The sequence below is a fragment of the Staurois parvus genome, unplaced genomic scaffold (genome assembly GCF_062004578.1).
Source record: "Staurois parvus isolate SC_StPar_1 unplaced genomic scaffold, SC_StPar_1.0 ptg000578l, whole genome shotgun sequence".
NCBI classification, from domain to species: domain Eukaryota; kingdom Metazoa; phylum Chordata; class Amphibia; order Anura; family Ranidae; genus Staurois; species Staurois parvus.
Window position 1 is genome coordinate 4112128 of NW_028318374.1, and position 20408 is coordinate 4132535.

Consider the following 20408-nt stretch of genomic DNA (forward strand, 5'->3'; position numbering starts at 1 on the left):
GTAGTCTCCACCGGGGACACATGACCAGGGTGACAACACAGGACTACAACTGGGAGACAGTTGTCACCTCATAACAGAAAGTATCAGAACAAGCACCTTCCTGGCAGGACAGCTGACTATTATTTTAAAAAGCTGCTAACTTAAAAACAAAATGTCAAATATTGTATTACCATTACAGCTTGAATCAGATTTTAGCGGTCAGCCTTAGATCTCCTATAATATAAACCTGAAGTCAACTGTCCTTTTGGTATTATCCAGTTCTATAGACGTTGATCATTAATTACTGTTTAATGTCTTTTGGTTGACATTAATTACTATTTTTTTTTTCTGTATACGGCGAGCCTTCCAGATGCAGGTCCGGCAGGATTACCGGGTGAAAATGTCTTTCTATTACCATTATACAAACATGGAAATTGAACGGTAATTACTGAAATTGGCCCATTGTGGACAATGCTGGCAGGCCTTTCAGAATAGTAACATATCATTAATGCGGTAATAGCAGCCTTAAATGTACCCCATTGTTACCGAAAATCCCAGCCATTGCCACAGATAATTCATCCCATTTTATTTTAAAAGCTTGTGACCCGCGCTATTATCCCAGGAAGAAAACAGTTTGTTACCGCGCCATTTGTGTGAGACCGCCGCTTTACCAAATACGTCCAGACAACAGTTCCAATCGATTTATTAATGAAGTCTTTTGTGTTTTAGCCTCACAAGGTTCAGTTCTTTGATGTACGGAATCTGTAGAATAAAATGAAAATCAGATTTGGAAAATATATTTCAAAATGTAAAAGCAGGATTGTACATGGAATTGAGTATACGTATAACATTTCTTATTTATTTATTTCAGGTACTTATATAGTGCTGTCAATTTACGCAGCGCTTTACATACATATTGTACATTCACATCAGTCCCTAACCCTCAAGGGGTGTACAATCTAAGGTCCCTAACTTACATTCATACATACACATACTAGGGACAATTTAGACAGGAGCCAATTCACCTACCAGCATGTCTTTGGAGTGTGGGAGGAAACTGGAGTACCCAGAGGAAACCCAAGCAGGCACAGGGAAAACATGCAAACTCCAGGCAGGTGAAGCCGTGGCTGGGATTCAAACCAGCAACCCGAGTACTGCCAGGCGGAAGTGCTAATCATTTAGCCACTGTGCTGCCCATAACTGAATCGCTAATAGCAGGGGCGGACTGACAACTCATGGGGCAATAGGGAATCATGGGGCCCCTGTGTCCTCGCCCACACTCAAACCACACCCAAAAAAGCCTATGAAAGGTACCAGAGGCATTTCATGGGGCCCCCTACTGACCTCGGGCAGTGCCCGAGTTTCCGAATGGTCAGTCCGCCCCTGGCTAATAGTGTATGTAAAATCTAAGGCTAGGATCCCATCTATGCATGTGCAGTTGATGTGTTTTTGAGGTCCGTTTTCCAGCGCATTTTGCATTTTTTCATGTTTGTTTTTGATGCACTTTTAATGCGTTTTGGGCTTTTGGGATTTTAAAGTTTTACTAAACCCACAACAGTAAAATCAGTCTGTATTTGCAGTAACCCTAGGCTCCCACCTAATCATTTTCCACAGCATTTTGCGTTCTGCAGAAATGCACTACAATCCATTTAACATGTTTTCCTATGGGACACGTTCACATCTCCGCGTTTTGACCCAGTGCGTTTTTTGGAAAGGTTCAGGGACTTTTTTTAATGCAAAAAGTTGCATTTTTGGTTCTATAAACTCCAATGGAAACACTGCAGAAAAGCATGTACTGCGTTTTAAATCTGCCTAGAAACAAGAACATTTTTTTTTAAACGCAAAACTCATTAAAAAGTGGCAAAAACGTAGGCGCAAAACGCAATGCAGAAATGGGTGAAGCACAAACTACAGGTGGGAACCTAACCTTAAGCATGCTTGTTATACTCACTGTGGAACCCAAGGTGATAATGCTCTGCATTGTGTAAAAAGGCCGTTTGATCCTTTCTTCTCTGTTCCTCCCCTTTTTCAAGCAACTACCTCTTATCTCCTGATAACACAGATTGAACCATAGGAATTTTGCACATGCTCAGTTTGGTGTGTATTTCTAGAGAGGGTTTTTTTTTTTATTGGGAGAGTGCACGTGATCAGCACAGGGCCAATCAACACTGTCCAGACAGAGGGTCAGGGGTTCTGCATCCTCCTAGAGCAGAAATAAAACTTCTCCTACAAGCTTTAACCAGTGCTCTGCTGAAGTCACAAGACTGAGGAGGAGGCTAATCCTCGAGACACGTAAGCCATTTTGGATGTCCATCATTCTTATCACCATTTAGTAACGCAGTGTGAATTGGACAGAGCGGTCTCATATGATGTGCTTATTTTCATGTACTTTTGTGAGTAGAATACCTTCTTTTAAATTTAATAAACATATTTTTAAAGGTAATGCACAAGGCTGGTGCGCCCTCTGTTTTGTTTTGTTTTTTTTTCTCTATTAGCAGGCACAAATAACCAGAATACTAGCTAGATGTCAGAGCAGGCAGCCAACATGGACAACCAGGATGTTAGCTAGAAGTTAGAGCAAGCGGTAGACAAGGATACCAAGAATACTAGCTAGAGGTCAGAGCAGGCAGCGAACATGGATAACCAGGATGATAGCTAGAGGTCAGAGCAGGCAGCAGACCCAGATAACCAGTATACTAGCTAGAGGTCAGAGCAGACAGTAGACATGGATAAACAGGATGATAGCTAGAGGTCAGAGCAGGCAGCAGACCCAGATAACCAGTATACTAGCTAGAGGTCAGAGCAGGCAGTAGACATGGATAACCAGGATGCTAGTTAGAGGTCAGAGCAGGCAGTGGACCCAGATAACGAGGATACTAGCTAGAGGTCAGAGCAGGTAATGGACACAGATAACCAGTGTACTAGCTTGTGGTCAGAGCAGGCAGTAGACATGGATAACCAGGATGCTAGTTAGAGGTCAGAGCAGGCAGGGGACCCAGATAACCAGGATAGTAGCTAGAGGTCAGAGCAGGCAGTGGACACAGATAAACAGTATACTAGCTAGAGGTCAGAGCAGGCAGTAGACATGGATAACCAGGATGCTAGTTAGAGGTCAGAGCAGGCAGTGGACCCAGATAACCAGGATACTAGCTAGAGGTCAGAGCAGGCAGTGGACACAGATAATCAGTATACTAGCTAGAGGTCAGAGCAGGCAGTAGACATGGATAACCAGAATACTAGCTAGAGGTCAGAGCAGGCAGTGGGCACAGATAACCAGTATACTAGGTAGAGGTCAGAGCAGACAGTGGGCACAGATAACCAGTATACAAGCTAGAGGTCAGAGCAGGCAGTAGACATGGATAACCAGGATGCTAGTTAGAGGTCAGAGCAGGCAGTGGACCCAGATAACCAGGATACTAGCTAGAGGTCAGAGCAGGCAGTGGACACAGATAAACAGTATACTAACTAGAGGTCAGAGCAGGCAGTGGCACATATAAGCAGTATACTAGCTAGAGGTCTGTGTAGGCAGTAGACATGGATAACCAAAATACTAGCTAGAGATCAAAGCAGGCAGTGGACACAGATAACCAGTATACTAGCTAGAGGTCAGAGCAGGCAGTGGCACATATAACCAGTATACTAGCTAGAGGTCAGATCTATCTATCTATCTATCTATCTATCTATCTATCTATCTATCTATCTATCTATCTATTCAATATACAGTATATTATCTATCTATCTATCTATCTATCTATTCAATATACAGTATCTCTCTATCTATGGTGTATATATCTGTCTATCTATGGTGTGTGTTTGACTCATAGGTACTGTATGTATATATGTATGTATCTGTCTGTCTATTACTGTAGATGATAAATATAATCAGAATACCACATAAAATTATTTTGTTCCATCTCTTTCTATTTTACAGACTTTCTGACTTCTTCTGTCTCCATGAAGAGTCTATATTGGCAGTGCTCCCACATTAATCTCTGACTCCACAGCGAAGTGAACAGCGGTGTGTGAGAAATTCAGTTATCTCCGCTCCCTCCCTGTTGCTGCGGTTAGAAAGGGGATCATTTTGGGCTCCTCAATCTCCTTTTTCGACAGCCAAATAGGTGTTGGTTAAGAATGATTTTTTAATTTCTTTTATGTGTCCACCTGCTAGCGAGGATCTGAATGAATGCACCTAGTGACTTCCCCCCGGGGAGATAATGAGATGCTTGGACCATTAGTTTCAAGTGGCCGCTTATGTGAACTGCTGGAATCGGCATTAATTGCCGCGGCAAATATGGCCCTGACTGTATTGTGCGCATTTGTCTGTGGCGACCTTTGCCCCCCTGTAACCAATGCCATGCAATCTCTTATTTTGTCAGCTGCCTCTGACATGTGTAGTCTGATTGCCATGGCACATTACCATATCATTACTTTTCTCTGGCCCCGAACACCAAAGGAGTTAATTACAATCTCAGCTGATATATGAACAGAAGGATGGTCTATTGAATTAGCACCAGGCATGAACTTTTCCGTGCAAGTTCGCCATTCTGGCATGGGAAATATTAATGCAAACTCTTATTTTGCTAAGAAAAAATAAATAAAATCCCCCCTGATTCAACTGTAGATTTGCAATGATTTTAGCAAACTAATTTGCTGCTGCTTACCTGCTTGCTTCCTGTAGATACTGACGAAGGTAATTTTGCTGAAATCTTTCGAAATGGGTTTTGCTGTTTCTAGAGCTATATGACCAGCATTTGTTTGGTAAAGAAAAAAACTCCAGATCTAGTTTTATATCACTAATATAGTACATAGACACCCAATTTAAAAAGGATTTCCTTATTTTCTCAAATGTACCTCTTTTATATTTTAGGACAAGCTAGAACACATAAGGAAGACACTGATGGGTTGCTAGTAAGGGGACACTAGTCCTCAATTAAATCAAATGTAAAATAATGCACCTCGAGAAAAAGAATCCCTTGAGAGAGTACAACATTGGGGGTACAGTGTTAGCCAGAACTTCAGGGGAAAAGGACTTGGGGGTATTTATTTCAGATGATTGCAAAATCAGTAAACAGTGTGGCCAGGCAGTGGGGAAAGCGAATATAATAATTCTAGGATGCCTCACTAGAGGGGTACCAGCAGGAGGAAGGAGGTCCTGATTCCTCTATATAGATCTTTATATCAGTAGAGGGGTCACCAGCAGGAGGAAGGAGGTCCCTTTCCTCTATATAGATCTTTAGTTATCACTAGAGGGGTCACCAGCAGGAGGAAGGAGGTCCCGGTTCCTCTGTATAGATCTTTAGTTATCACTAGAGGGGTCACCAGCAGGAGGAAGGAGGTCCCGGTTCCACTATATAGATCTTTAGTTATCACTAGAGGGGTCACCAGCAGGATGAAGGAGGTCATTGTTCCTCTATATAGATCTTTATATCACTAGAGGGGTCACCAGCAGGAGGAAGGAGGTCCCGGTTCCTCTATATAGATCTTTAGTTATCACTAGAGGGGTCACCAGCAGGAGGAAGGAGGTCCCGGTTCCTCTATATAGATCTTTAGTTATCACTAGAGGGGTCACCAGCAGGAGGAAGGAGGTCCCGGTTCCTCTATATAGATCTTTAGTTATCACTAGAGGGGTCACCAGCAGGAGGAAGGAGGTCCCGGTTCCTCTATATAGATCTTTAGTTATCACTAGAGGGGTCACCAGCAGGAGGAAGGAGGTCCCGATTCCTCTATATAGATCTTTATATCACTAGAGGAGTCACCATCAGGAGGAAGGAGGTCCTTGTTCCTCTATATAGATCGTTATATCACTAGAGGGGTCACCATCAGGAGGAAGGAGGTCCTTGTTCCTCTATATAGATCTTTAGTTATCACTAGAGGGGTCACCAGCAGAAGGAAGGAGGTCCTGGTTCCTCTATATAGATCATTAGTTAGACCTCACTTAGAATACTGTGTCCAGTTCTGGAGACCTCACTAACAAAAAGATATTGATAAGTTGAACGAATCCAGAGATGAGTAACAAAAATGGTGACAGGTCTGGGGGATAAAACATATCAAGAGCGACTTCAGGAACTTAACATGAACAGTCTGGAGGAAAGAAGGGAAAGAGGAGACATGATTGAAACCTTTAAATACATCAAGGGGGTGAATTAGGTTCAGGAGGGAAGGGCTTTCAACATGAAACCAAAATCAAAAACAGAGGGAAATTACCCACTTTACCACCGCCCTATAGCAGAAATACTGATACAGGGCGTCAGGGGTGCGCAAAATCAAGTGTATATATAAATATATATATATATATATATATATATATATACAGTTGTGTTCAAAATAATAGCAGTCAGACATCACTAACCTCATCAATCACTGCTTTTGGTAGAAATGATATTTCTACATGGCAAATAATTTACTAGCAGGTGTAGTAGAGTAATAGAAATCCAACAGACCCAACAGTCATGACATGCATGCTGCTGATTCTGTGTAATTGAATCACTCATTGAAAGGGGCATGTTCAAAATAATAGCAGTGTGAAGTTCTATTAGTGAGGTCATTCATTCTTTGAAAAACAGTTGGCAATTATTGCCCTTATTTAAGGAAGGAAGGCAGCAAATGTTGTACATGCTGGTTACAGTGCATTTCTCTCTGAAATTCTGAGAAAAATGGGTCGTTCCAGACATTGTTCAGAAGAACAGCGTACCTTGATTAAAAAGTTGATTGGAGAGGGGAAAACATATAAAGAAGTGCAGAAAATGATCGGCTGCTCAGTTAAAATGATCGCAAATGCTTTAAAATGGCAACCAAAACCTGAAAGACGTGGAAGAAAGCGAAAAACTACCATTCGAATGGATAGAAGAATAGCCAAAATGGCAAGGCCAACAATCAGCTCCAGGAAGATGAAAGAAGGTGTGACGTTCCCTGTGAGGACTGTTACAATTAGAAGATGCCTATGTGAAGCCAAGCTATCTGCAAGAAGCCCCCGCAAAGTCCCACTGTTGGAAAAAAGACATGTGCTGAAGAGGTTACAATTTGCCAAAGAGCACATTGACTGGCCTAAAGAGAAATGGCGCAACATTTTGTGGACTGATGAAGGTAAGATTGTTCTTTTTGGGTCTAGTGGCCGGAGACAGTTTGTCAGAAGACCCCCAAACACTGAATTCAAGACACAGTACACTGTGAAGACAGTGAAGCATGGTGGTGCAAGCATCATGATATGGGGATATTTCTCATACTACGGTGTTGGGACTATTTATCGCATACCAGGGATCATGGATCAGTTTGAATACATCAGAATACTTGAAGAGGTCATGCTGTCTTATGCTGAAGAGGAAATGCCCTTGAAATGGGTGTTCCAACAAGACAACGACCCCAAACACACCAGTAAACGTGCAACATCTTGGTTCCAGACCAACAAGATTGACGTTATGGAGTGGCCAGCCCAATCCCCGATCTTAATCCAATAGAAAACTTGTGGTGTGACATCAAAAATGCAGTTTCTGAGGCAAAACCAAGAAATAGAGAAGAACTGTGGAATGTAGTCCAATCATCCTGGGCTGGAATACCTGATCACAGGGGCCAGAAGTTGGGTGACTCCATGCAACACAGATGTACAGCAGTTCTCAGAAACAGTGCGACTACAACCAAATATTCATTAAGTGATTCAAAGGAAAGCAAAATCTTCAAACATTTTTCAGTTTATATAGTGAATGTTTGAGTTTGTAAAGAAGAATACAAACACTGCGATTTTTTTGAACAGTCTAATATTCACTTTTCTTAAATTTTTTTAAAGGGAACAACACAAATTTGATATATTTGTCTTCATGTTTTGATTTGGAATAGAATGTGTCGTGTTCCCAATGCATTTGTGTATAGGGAAATAAAAGCTATTAGAAGGATTTTGAGCTTTATTCACTTTTTTTCAACACACTGCTATTATTTTGAAAACAACTGTATATATATATATATATATGTGTGTGAGATTTTACATTTCTGTGAAGGGGGCACACACAAGCCCTACCCACACTGCCATTCACAGCCTCGGTTGTCAATCACTGGGTCTGTGACGGTGATTACTTGCCAGTACCCAGTGATTGTCAAGTATTAGTCCCTAATCCTCAAGGGGCGTACAATCTAAGGTCCCTAACTCACATTCATACATACACATATTAGGGCCAATTTAGATAGGAGCCAATTAACCTACCTGCATGTCTTTGGAGTGTGGGAGGAAACCAGAGTACCCAGAGGAAACCCACGCAGGCACAGGGAGAACATACAAACTCCAGGCAGGTGGTGCCATGGCTGGGATTTGAACCAATGACCCTAGTACTGCCAGATGGAAGTGCTAACCATTTAGCCACTGTACTGCCCAATATAGAAAGGGATGCCAGCGTGGCAATACTACATGCAGTAGTAAGTGAAAAGTGTGTCTTATTACTGATAGGCGGTGCACATGTCGCGGACCAGTCCAGAGACCATTAATCAAGATGGCAGACAACAGTGTTAGCGCGTGCACGGAACAGTGTGTGGTGATGAAGTTTCTTGTGAAAATAGCCCATGGATATCTATAGAAGACATCAAGCACAGTACGGTGATGAGACGCTCAGCTGCAGTAAGACATGTGAAGGGTGTAAATGTTTCAAAGATGGACGTACGTCCCTCAGTGACGATCCCGGTCATGGTGGTTCCCAGCCCACAGCAGTCATTCCTGTGAACATTCAGCACGTGGAACGCCTGATCCTGGATGGTGGAAGCATAACCTGTCGTGAAATTGCACAAGAGACAATTCTGGGAATAGTGAACACAATGATGACAAAGTGAAGCCGGCTGTCCTAGGATGGTTCAGACGTACCGACAAATCTTTCTATAGTGAACCTTTCCAGGAATTAGGTAAACGCTGAGATAGGTGTATAAATGTCGCAGGGGAGTATGTAAAAAAATAAGTGCAGTTTCCACTCCTTGAAAATAGTTGTTTTATTATATAAACTCAAAAGGCCCGGTTTGACTTGAACACCCCTCGTAGTTAAAGTGGTTGTAAACGGCAGACATAAAATATGAACAAAGCTTATCCCTCTATAGTGTGTACATGTCTCAATCCAGAGCACTAAGTGTCATTTCTATTTGCTGCCTCCTTCCTCTGCAATCAGAATGCATGAATCATTTCTGGAAGGTTTTGCTGACAGGGGAGGGATCTCCAGCACACATCCTGTGATTGGCAGCCTCAGCCTCAGTTCCTGTGTGCTGTGTGAAGAGGGTGTGTTTCTTTCCTCCAATCATCTCTCACTGAGCTCTGAAGCTCCCCACCCCCTGTTTTCTAAAAGCTCAAACAAGCTGTATAAATTCTGTACGTTGAATGGCTGTAGAGAAGAAAAGACTTCATCGGAGGCCAGTCACTTCACTATTATTATTATTATACAGTATTTATAAAGCGCCAATGGTTCGCTCAGCGCTGTACATTACAAAGGGGGACAGAACATGTGACAGAACAATACCAATACAATGCAAAACATGAGAGGATTGAGGGCCCTGCTCTTTGGAGCTTACAATCTAGGAGGGAGGGGATGGTGGTACAGGAGGAGATAGCTGTGGGGGATGGAGTGGTAGGAAGAGTGGAGGAGGTCGGCAAGTTAGCAGGGGGTGGGGTAGGCTTCCCTGAAGAGATGGGTTTTCAGGGTGTGCCTAAAGGAGAGGAGAGTAGGTGATAATCTGATGGGTTGGGGCAGGGAGTTCCAGAGGATGGGTGACACCCTGGAGAAGTCCTGGAGGCGGGCATGGGAGGAGGAGACCAGGGCACTAGGTATATGTAAGGGTTTACAACCACTTTAATGGAGCTCTGGATAGTATAACCTGACAAATACCCTTGTTCCCTATCTCTATCCAAAATTAGGAACAAAGCTATACATATTAAAGTTGGCCTTACACCTGTAGAATTTCATTAGAAAATTGTCATCTTCTAAACTTTTGTTCATTTATCTAAGAGTTACAAGGGATCAGTAGACAATCGGTTTTGACGAGCAAACACGAACTAAAAAAAACGAAGGACAAGACAGAATCTTGATGTCAAAGCTAACTGGAACAAAAAAAATTTGAATTGTTGAATTCGCTCCATGCCAAGAAAAATCGCAACTAGTCTCTTGCACATGCAACATTGTATCACTTCTGTGCTCACCAATATCTTTCCACAAAATCTGAGACACTGACATGATGATCAAATGATAGGAGGATTGAAATTTGTTTAACCTCTTCCATACCGGGCACTTTCACCCCCTTCCTGCCCAGGCCAATTTTCAGGTTTCAGCGCTCTCACACTTTGAATGACAATTGCGCGGTCATACAACATTGTACCCAAACTAAAATTTTATCATTTTCTTCACACAACTAGAGCTTTCTTTTGGTGGTATTTAATCACCGCTGGGGTTTTTATTTCTTGCTATATTAACAAAAAAAGACCAAAAATTTTGAAAAAAAAAACACGTTTTTCTTTGTTTCTGTTATAAAAGTTTGCAAATAAATAATTGTTCTTCATAAATTTAGGCCGAGATGTATTCTGCTACATGTCTTTGGTGAAAATAACCCAAATTAGGATGTATTATTTAGTTTGTAGGAAATTTATAGAGTTCACAAACTATGGTATAGATCTGAATATTGATCAATCCTGAAGTACTGACAGCCAATCTAATTTCTTGAGGTCCAAGAATGTCAGAACAGTACAGATATCCCCCAAATGTCAGGACAGTACAGATATCCCCCAAATGTCAGGACAGTACAGATATCCCCCAAATGTCAGGACAGTACAGATATCCCCCAAATGTCAGGACAGTACAGATATCCCCCAAATGTCAGGACAGTACAGATATCCCCCAAATGTCAGGACAGTACAGATATCCCCCAAATTACCCCTTTTGCAGAGTAGACAGTCCGACATACTTCATAAAAGGCATAGCCAGTTTTTTGAAGTTGTATTTTTTTTGTCATAATTTTTCGAAAAATGAAAAAATGAAAAAAATTATTTTCACTATTTTTTTTTTTACATACTGGCACCAGTGCAGTACAGCGTCATCATATAACTGGCATGGCGTTGATCAGGGACACTGACTGGTGACAGTATGAAAAAAAAAATATAATTTTTTTTTACATTTTTAAAAAAAAATTTTATTCTTTTAAATGTTTTATTACTTTTTTTTTTTCAGATTTTTTTTTCAGATTTCACTATGACCAAAGTAGTACAATGTTACCATAGTAACATTGTACTACTTTGGGGAAGTGATCAGTATTTTTTTTTTTACACAATTTGCTTATAGCAAAGAATTACCCTTCCCTTTTCCTTTCCCTCCTTCCTTTTTCCTTTTTTTTCCTTTCCTTTCTTTCCCTCCTTTTCTTTTTCTTTCTTTTCTTTCCCTTTTCTTTGCCTTTCCTTTCCTTTCATTCCCTCCTTTCTTTTCTTCCTTCTTTTCTTTTTCTTCCTTTCCTTTCCTTTCACTTTCCTTGCCTGTGCCTTTCCTTTCTTTCTTTCCCTCCTTCTTTTAATTGTTTCTTCCTTTCTCTCTTTCTTTCTTTCTTTCTTTCTTTCTTTCTTTCTTTCTTTCCTTGCTTTCCCTTCTCATTTTACTCCTCAACAAGGAGAGAAAGATACAATGTACTGTATCTTTCTCTCCATTCACGGGGAAAAAACCACAGCCAAAAAGAGTCTACCACAGTGATCAGGTGATGAGGACTGGGCCTCCCAGTTCCTGATCATTAGTAGGAGACCCGGAACTCTTGGTGACACATGTACACATTCAGCCTCTCTGACGAAGACCCACTTCAGTGAGGCTGCATATATGAGCACAGTTGGCGGCAAGGGGTTAAGGAAGGGGGAGCACATTGAATAAATGGACCTTGGCTGAAATGAAAGTCAACTTTAAAGGCTTGTCCAATGCCCCCCTCACCCCAACCACCGACCTGAGGAAAAGCATGCAGCCATTCAGGGCTGTACACATGCCACAGCAATAATTACAGAGCAAATTACCACAACGGAACGTGACCCATTCAAGTATATAGAGCCGCATTGCAGTCATCCTGCAACTGCATGCAATACATGCATTTGTGATGTAGCATTCTAAGCCCATAGCTTCCTCAGCACCTGTCAAATGCCCTCTGAAAGGCGATTCCCTGCAGATTGCTTTTCAGAGGATCGTTAGCTGAATGAGCCCCAAATCAGTTATCTGATCTGCAAGATGTGAAAATTTCAACCAGAGGCTAAAAAAAAACCCCAGTAATAATGATCTGAAATGTTTATTTTCTTCTCACTCAATAGCTACATGGCAGCCAAGTAAACAGTACTGGACGTCCAATCCCTGTGCTGCGTGGATGATTTGCGTGGTTTGTATACATAATATACTGTTAATAGCGATGTCACGAATGATACTGAGACTGCAAGCATAGTCTTTGCTTACAAAAATATTTACCCAGACCGATCGTTTATTGGAAACATGATGAACTTTGTCATAATAAACACTTTGGGAACATTATGGAGATCATTACCATTTCTGCCTCATCAGTTACTGGAATATTCTGTGCTTAACCTCTTGCTGGCCACGTTATGCATACAGTCATGGCCAAAAATATTGGCCCCCCTGCATTTCTATCAGATAACACACCACTTCGCCCAGAAAAATGTTACAATTACAAATGTTTAGGCATTCTCATGTTTATTTCTTTTGTTTGTATTGGTATGACACAAAAAAGTGGAGAAACAAAAAGCCAACTCTGACACATTCCACACAAAACCCCAAAAATGGACTGGACAAAATGATTGGCACCTTCTCAAAATTGTAAGAAAGAATTGCATTCCAAGTTTGTGATGCTCCTGTAATTTCTAATGAAACTCACCTGCATCAATTAACAGATCTTGACAATATAGAAATCACACAACAACCTGCTAAAATGGTGAAAAACCTTTCTGTTGTGAGTCTCTGTGTGCCACATGGAGCATGGAGAAGAGAAAGAGCAGCAAAGAATTGTCTGAGGATTTGAGAACAAAAATTGTGGAAAAGCATGGAAAATCTTAAGATTACAATTCAATTTCCGGAGATCTTAATGTTCCTGTGTCCACTGTGCGCAACATTGTCAAGACGTTTACAGCCCATGGCACTATAGCCAATCTCCCTGGACGTGGACGAAAGAGAAAATTTGATCAAAGATTGCAACTAAGGATTGTTCGAATGGTGGGTAAAGAACCTCAATCAACTTCCAGACAAATTCAAGCTGACCTTCAGGCACATTGTACAACTGTGTCAGCTTGCACTATACGTCGCCATCTGAATGAAAAGGGACGCTATGGTAGGAGACCCAGGAGGACCCCACTACTGACACAGAAACATACAAAAATAAAAAAGCCAGATTGGAGTTTGCCAAAACTCCCCCGAGGAAGCCAAAATCCTTTTGGGGGAATGTGCTGTGGACAGAAGAAACAAAATTACAGCTTTCTGGTAAAGGCCATAATTCTACTGTTTTCAAAAAAGAAATGAGACCTTTAAGCACTTGCAGACCAAACATTTTCTGGCACTTTTTTTTACAAGTTTAAATCAGTATTTTTTGCTAGAATACTACTTATAACTCCCAAATAGTATATATTTTTCAGCAAAGACCCTTGAGAATGAAATGGTGATCGTTGCAGTTTTTTGTGTCACATATTTGCTCTGCGGTTTCCCAAATGCAATTTTTTGGGAAAAAATGCACTTAAATCAATTAAAAACACAATATATACCCCAATTGTTTTGTAAAATGTGAAAAAGTATGTTATGACAAGTAAATAAGTTACCTGACATGTCGCACGCTCGTGGAATGGCAACAAACTGGTACTTAAAAATCTCCATGGGGGCCGCTTTAAAAATGTTTACAGGTTACCTGTTTATTACAGAGGAGGTCTAGCGCTAGAATTATTGCTCTTGCTCTAACGTTTGCGGTGATACCTCACATGTGTCCTGTGAACACCCTTAACATATGTTTGTGCGACTTACGCATGCATTGGCTTCTGCATGAGCGCACGGACAGATGGGGTGCTTTAAAATTGTACAGCAGGGCTGTAGTATAAAACGAAGAAGCAGTACAAGGAGTCAATATGCTGACAAGAAGCATGCCGATAGGACGGGAGAGCAGAGTGACACAAAAATGAGCTCATCCTTGCTTTTCCTTTCACTGTTCAATCACAAACTGGCTAGGGGGGAGTCCAGGATGACCTGGGCTCAGAGGAAGTGGATTGAATGATGCTGGAAATCAGACTGAGGACATCTAGTGGCAGACACACAGTACTGCAGGGGAAATCTCTGAATTGAAGTTTAATTGCAGCAAAAGCTGGTTTTCCTGTTTTATCAGTTAATTGGCTATTCGTTTTTTTATCTTATATTTGGCTGGAGTTCTGCTTTAAGTAATCTAAAAAGAAGATAACTTAGTATGACAGACAAAAGTTTGCAGTACAATTTTGCTCCAATTTTCTCCAAGTTTCTCCCTCTTAGGTAGATATACTATTGAAATCGGTTGGAGTTAATAGCAGAACACAGTTAGATCCCCTTAACTCCTTGTAGTATAAGGCCCTTAATGCCGGGATTATTATAGGAAGTACTTGAATTAAACACTTAAGATGCATAAGAATCCCCGGTCGCTGTTCTGATTATGTTCTCTATTATAAAGGAAATAAGTAGAAAAACCCCCAAAGTGTTTTTTTCCTTTTAATTTTCAGTATTTTAATGCTGAGATATTTTCCCAATAACACTCTAATTTTAGGATCATATGAATGATATGGGCTCTGCCGCTGGGACAAGACACTTCAGTGGCTCATAATTCCATGTCAGTGGTTTGATTATTGGGGTAAAGTCAACTACAAACACCACGACTATTTGTTTTTGGTTTATTTTTCTCATGGGGTCTCCTCTTACAATCCATGGCAGACCTTCATCTGAGATAAGTGTCTGGTATGGATGTTGAGGGGAATCCCAACCAGTTTGCTTACAACCAGAATGAAATGGCCGGGAAATGTCAGCTAGTGGCAAATTAAATGTTTTTTTTCAGCAGTCATAGGCAGTAGAGCCCTAGACTTCATACCTCAGATACACAACTATGGAGCTGTAGTTTATTTTTCTCATGGGGTCTTCTCTTACAATCCATGGTAGATTTTCTTCTGATATCAGTATCTGGTATGGATGTTGAGGGGAATCCCAACCAGTTTTGCGTACAACCAGAATGAAATGGTTGGGAAATGTTATCTAATGGCAAATTAAATGATTTTTTTCAGCAGTCATAGGCAGTAGAGCCCTAGACTTCATACTTCAGATATACAACTATGGAGCTGTAGTTTATTTTTCTCATGGGGTCTTCTCTTACAATCCATGGTAGATTTTCTTCTGAGATCAGTATCTGGTATGGATGTTGAGGGGAATCCCAACCAGTTTTGCGTACAACCAGAATGAAATGGTTGGGAAATATCATCTAATGGCAAATTAAATGGGTTTTTTCAGCAGTCATAGGCAGTAGTGCCCTAGACCTCATACTTCAGATATACAACTATGGAGCAGGGGCTGACTGACAACTCATGGGGCCCCCGGGCAATAGGGGATCATGGGGTCCCTGTGTCCTTGCCCAAACTCAAAAAAGCCTATGAAAAAGGTACCAGGGGCATCTCATGGGGCCCCCTACTGACTCCTGGCCCTCGGGCAGTGCCCGAGTTTCCAAGTGGTCAGTCCGCCCCTGCTATGGAGCTGTAGTTTATTTTTCTCAGGGGTCTTCTCTTACAATCCATGGTAGACCTTCATCTGAGATAAGTGTCTGGTATGGATTAAAGATAAATATAGTATTGCGCTCACAACCCTTCAATCTAAACATCTAAACAAATAAAAATGTGTATTGATAAACATAGATGACTGTATTTGTGAATCTTTAAGAGTCCACTTAAATAAACAATATGCATAGGACAGTGAAAAAACTAATAAATAAAATAAAAATGAAAAATATATGATTCTGTATAATAATAATAATGTCCCACAGAAACAGTGACTTAGTGCTGAAAAATCTTCAATATCATTAAATCGGTGACTGCTTGTGCCTCCTCCCTCAAGTGAAGATATGCGCTCACCTCATAGAAAGCCTGCAATTAGGCTATTAAAGCTTGCGGTTCACCTCCTTTGGAACCTACTTGTTTAAGAACTCCTGTTTGTGAGATATCCATGGAATGCGACATGTGCTATGGAAAAATCTCCTCTCATGGGGTGCCCCTCCAATATCTTCCTGTCTCCATGCGGTTCTCCATATACAAGAAAAATCCTGACATGGTGCTTTATCGTTTTAAAAGCTTTAATTATGCTGACAGGTGGCACTCACATAAATTCGTATAGTGGTAGTGCAAATATATTTCAGACCGCCGCTGACTGCCGGAGCTGTGCGCTCGTGGTCCGATAACCGGACTGACTCCCTCCGAGTGACGTACACAGTCCCACCCCTACGCGTTACGCCACTGGTCACGTGGCTTCATCAGGGGGATTTGATTGGTCGGTCACTCGTAAGCTGCCGGCTTATAAAGCACGGCTCCGCCATTTTGTTGACTTTCTAATGGGGGCAGCCATTTTCCTATGGATATATGCCTTATTGTTTGTGATTCTATCTATACTGTAACCATCCCGGAGGGGTACGTAACATCACTACTCCGCAGTCAGCTCAAGTATTATAAATACATCTCTTTATGGAATACCCATAGCATAAATTAATATCTTAATAGAATATACAAATATCAGCAAATTGATAAAGCAAATATAAATGACAAGTTACAAAAATTAATTTAATCCATATTAAACAAATATATTAATATAAAATGAAATGAAATTAAAAATATAGAAATAAAAATATTTATACCAAAATAATAAAATTAAAAAATATTTTAAAAAATAGGTTGAAGAATATGCACCGGTCCATATACCAGCACACATGCATGTTAGAAAGCGTGAAAAGCAACAGGAGGAAGATAGTGAAGAGAGGCGCCCATCCAGCGAGACCAGAATGAACCCCACCACATCACCACCCCATAGCACCGCTATGCATGTACATACCGGCACATGCATCATGAATGGACCTGGCACATAGTCCCCAATCTATATATTACTAATAAAACATGATAAATCAAAATCTTTATTTAATCCTCCTGGTACTAAACTACCCAACTCATAAATCCAGAATGATTCTTTTTTACTTATTTCACGTACTAAATTATCCCCTCTCCAGTGTGAAAAATGTTTAGTGATACCCCAAAATTCAACTTTATCTGCATCTTGATTGTGATGCGTTTTGAAGTGTACTGATAGGTGATGGTATTTGAATCCTATCTCTATATTGTGTACATGTTCTTGCATGCGTTCTTTCAAACTTCTTTTTGTGCGACCTATGTATAGATAATTGCAGGGACATTTTAAGGCATACACTACTCCTGTACTATCACAGGAAATAAATTGTTCTATTTTATATTGTTTACCGTTCCTTGGATTTATAAAGAACTCTCTATGTCTTGGATTTGCATGTGTTTTCCTGCAACTGTAACACCGACCACATTTATAAAATCCGGTTCCAGTAAAGAAATTTAAAGTAGTTTTCAAAGTTTGGTAGATATTCTTCTGAGATCAGTGTCTGGTATGGATTTTGAGGGGAATCCCAACCAGTTTTGCTTACAGCCAGAATGAAATGGTTGAGAAATATTATCTAATGGCAAATTAAATGGATTTTTTCAGCAGTCATAGCCAGTAATGCCCTAGACCTCATACTTCAGATATACAACTATGGAGCTGTAGTTTATTTTTCTCGTGGGGTTTCCACTTGCAATTCAAGGCAGTCCCTCTTCTAGGATAAGTTACTGGTATGGGTGTTGAGGGGAATCCCAGACACTTTCCTTACATAGTTACATAGTCTGGCTGAAAAAAGACAAAAGTTCTTCTGGTTCAACCAAAAAAAAAAAAAAAAGTTATAATCCTATACCCACAGTTGATCCAGAGGAAGGCAAAAAAAAAAACCCAGCAAAGCACGAACCAATTTGCTCCTGCAGGGGAAAAAATTCCTTCCTGCTTCCAATGAGAGGCAATGGGATATTCCCTGGGTCAACTTTACCTATAAATGTTAGTATCAAGTAGAAAAAAGTGGCCAGGAAACATCATTTAGTGGCAAATAAAATGTTTTTTGTTCAGCAGTCAGAAGCAGCAGTGCCCTAAATCTCATATTGAAGATATACATTACCGGTTAAAGGTTTTAGAGCACCCCCATTTTTCCAATTTAAATTTTTTGCTGCCAGAGCCGTTTTTGCATTTTTTGCACACATATTTAAAAAAATGTTAGGCCTGAAGATTGCTAAACACCCAAAACACTATGTTTTCTGAAAGCAGACACCCTAGAGAATAAAATAGTCGTAGTTACTTTATGTATTTTATGTCACACAATATTACCGCATAGGCCTAGGAAACGCAATATTGCAGTAAAGAATACACTAGAGTTCATTTTAGGGCACAAAAACACAATATATTACCCAATCTTGGTACAATCTAAAAGATGAGGTTGTACCGAATAAATAGTTACCCAGCATGTCAAACCTTAAATTTGTGTGGGCCCGTAGAATGGCGACAAACTTCCATACACTATATTTTCCATAGGCAATGCTTTAAAAGCCCCCTATAGCTCAACAGTTTGGCATTACAGAGGAGGTCTGATGCTAGAATTATTGCTCTCATTCCGGCTTGTGCAGCGATATGTAACATTGCATCAACGTTTTCATGCGTAGGTGCCCTCGACGTTTTCATTTACATTCGTACTTGCATATACATGGGGAGGGAGGGGGCTCAAAAAAATTTTTTGGGGGGGGATTTTATGTGCTTGGGTGTAAATTTAATTTTTTTAAATAAATAAATATAGGAATGCGCTAAATAAATGACAACTATTCAAAAATTATAGTAAGTGAATAAATAAATTATAAAGTCACTTACTATATTTTTTGAATATTTGTCATTTATTTAGCGCATTCCTATATTTATTTATATTACGCACCTTTTTTGGGTTAGGTTTGCAGCTTGGGTTTGGTTTATTTTGGCGCTTTTCTTATATATTTATTAAATTACATTTTTTACTATTCAAAAAAAATGTTTTCACTTAATTTTTTTTTTCATCACAAAAAGGACAGAAAGTCCTCTATGTGATGATTTTTTTGGTGACCCTGTATGTCTGCCTTGTGCTCCACCATTACCAGGGTGTGCGGAAGCAATCAGGTGGCAGCACAGCTGCTAGAATGCTTCCATCTGCAGCCGTCAGGAGTGTTTGTAAACCCCCTGCTCTCAGGTCCATACATTGTAGTGGCAGCAAAAGGGTTAAGGTCTCAATGTACTCTGAAAATAAAGCATAGAAGAAATAAATATTTGGGCATTAAAAAAAAAGGAAATAATGGAATTCTTTTTCTTTAACAAAACGTAATCTAAATTTTTGACTCATGAAAGTAGCCACCTTTTGCAGGATATAACAACCAAACACACTTGTGGCATTATTTCTACAACAGAAATCAAATATTGTTTGGAAAGTTCTCCTCAGCGCTGTTGCAGAAGTTCCCACGAAGGTGTTGCACTTCAAGGTTGCTTTGCTTTCATCCTTCTGTCCATTTTAATCCAAACCAGCTCGATGGGGGTTTAAGTCTGGAGACTGTGCTGGCCATTCCATGATTTGAAGGTGGTTCTGACAAAGCCTGGAGAAATGTTTTGGGTCATTATCATGCTGTAGGATGACCTCCTGATCTTCTGGGCATATTCCAGAGGGCATTGCCTGGCTCTGCAAATGCTGTAGTAGTAGTTTTAATTCAGGGTGCCTCTCACTGTGCAGGCTCTAGATCCACCAAAATAGCCCCAGAACATCACGCGTCCTCCTCCATGTTTGACAGTTGGTCATGAACTGAAGATCTCAAACTTTGTTTCATCGGTCCACAAGTCCTTCCAGTCTTCAGTAGTCCACTGGAGGTGCTTCATGGCCCAAGCAAGCCTTTTTTTAATTTCATTTTTCATTTAATTTCATTTTTTTTATGACTTTCTTCCAGCTAGTTGACCTGTCAAACCTGCAGCTTAAAGTCTTCTCTTCACAGTTGAAACTGAGACTCGCTTACTTTCATCAGTGTAAAGCTGTGCTTGAAGCTGTTGTCTTGTGAGCTGCCTATCACACAAGCTGTTGACTCTCAAAACGTTGTCTTCTGATTCTGTTGTGGCTTTCGGTCTGCCAGACCTCCTCCTTGAAGAGTTTCCTCCAGTTTCCACGTGCCTTCTGCTGGTGTAGGAAACTGTACTCAATGACACCTTGGATTGCTTTGAAATTTCTCTAAGGAAATTTTAAGGGTTATAATGGTCTGTCTCTCCTTTGTTAAATGTCTTTTTCTTGCCATTTTCAGAGTAATATACTACTTGCTG